The following is a 1,473-nucleotide window of genomic DNA, read 5'->3' as shown; positions in this document are numbered from 1 at the left end:
AAAAGTCCATTTGTGGAGATGAGCTCCTGGACTCCCGTTAAGAAGACATGTTGTCAACCTCTAGATCCCTTACATGCCTGCACTTTTCGGCTTGCTGCTGCTGCAATCCACGCGTTTTAGATCTGCATAACTCCACCTCTTTAAACACAGCACCTTCACCCCCTGCTGTTCCCACCCGCCTCAACACCGTTGGAAGGGAGGAGAACCAATTAAGGCGGGGGGTGGGGTGGAACGAGCAGCTGTCTACCCTTAGCAGGAGGGCTCCTGATTACATACCTCTCCTGCTGCTGCTGCTGCTGGCTGTCCAGCAGCAGACTGAAGGTGGCTGCTGCTGTGCACAGGTATATAAAGGCTCAGAGCCTATTATGACACGCGCAGCCAGCGTTCCATTGCCACATTCCATCTACTGCAGGCAGGATACCTGGCTGGCTGAATGTCGCTGAGAAGCTCACAGAGACCGCCATAAGCAACAGTTTAACAGAATGCCACAGACTAATCAACCAAACTTTTTGGGTTGGGTTCTCTTTTATAGTCTGCAGGCATTAAATGAAAGAAGTCAGTGTTCCAGCAGAAGGAGACAACGTTTCAGAAAAGGCATTGTAGCAAACCAAAAAAGAAATTTTAAGCGCAGCAGAGTAACCAGCGCACATACCTGTTAGCTCAGGTGAGTTTAAAAGGCTGCTGTTGATAACAAGGGCATTTGCTAAATAGATGGTGTGTGTGCAACAATATACTGAAAGGTCAATTATATTGTGCAGCTTATCTCACCACCTGTAGTTATTTAGGTGAAAGCTCCAAAATGCTTGCCTAATATGTCTGTTTATCCAAAAGGAAGTAAAAAGGGAGAGCTAGAAAGATAGCATTGCATCACATTACATGGCAATGCAATGCACAGTTGCTGAAGTTGAACCAAAATGAGCTTGTAATCTGGCTTCTGCAACTTTGAACATGAAAAATCCAATGAGGAGAAGAAAAGCAAAGCCAAAGAGTCCATCCCAAAATCCGACAAACAAGCAAAATGAACAAAAAACATTGAATTCAATTCTTTCTGATTTTAGAAACTGCATTAAAGAAGGGGTGCACCGGTCCTGGAGATACTGCAATACCAGGTCAATGCGTGGAGTGGACAGAGCAAGCTCTTTTTCCATCTCCCTGTTCTAAAAATCCATTTAATATATGGTCCCCAGATAGGGGACGTATCAGATATTAAACTGATAAGAACAGATACTACACTTGATCTTAGCCAAAAGGCCGAGAAGCGATAACCAGAATTGGTTTCAAACTACGGAGCCACCCAAGGATCCTGAAAAGTCCATTTGTGGAGATGAGCTCCTGGACTCCCGTTAAGAAGACATGTTGTCAACCTCTAGATCCCTTACATGCCTGCACTTTTCGGCTTGCTGCTGCTGCAATCCACGCGTTTTAGATCTGCATAACTCTACCTCTTTAAACACAGCACCTTCACCCCCTGCT

At 45.3% G+C, this 1,473-nt stretch overlaps 1 non-coding gene across 1 annotated transcript; it reads right to left on the bottom strand.

The window, feature by feature from the left end:
* Positions 1 to 1,072: 1,072 nt before the first annotated feature.
* LOC141236613 (U2 spliceosomal RNA) lies at positions 1,073 to 1,263 on the bottom strand. Its single transcript, XR_012302265.1, has one exon. It is a non-coding gene; the product is annotated as a U2 spliceosomal RNA (small nuclear RNA).
* Positions 1,264 to 1,473: the final 210 nt, after the last annotated feature.

The sequence above is a fragment of the Phyllobates terribilis genome, unplaced genomic scaffold, assembly GCF_046119375.1.
Source record: "Phyllobates terribilis strain yellow unplaced genomic scaffold, ASM4611937v1 Scaffold_710__1_contigs__length_769263, whole genome shotgun sequence".
Taxonomy (NCBI): Eukaryota; Metazoa; Chordata; class Amphibia; order Anura; family Dendrobatidae; genus Phyllobates; species Phyllobates terribilis.
This window is presented reverse-complemented; position numbering and strand designations above follow the sequence as displayed.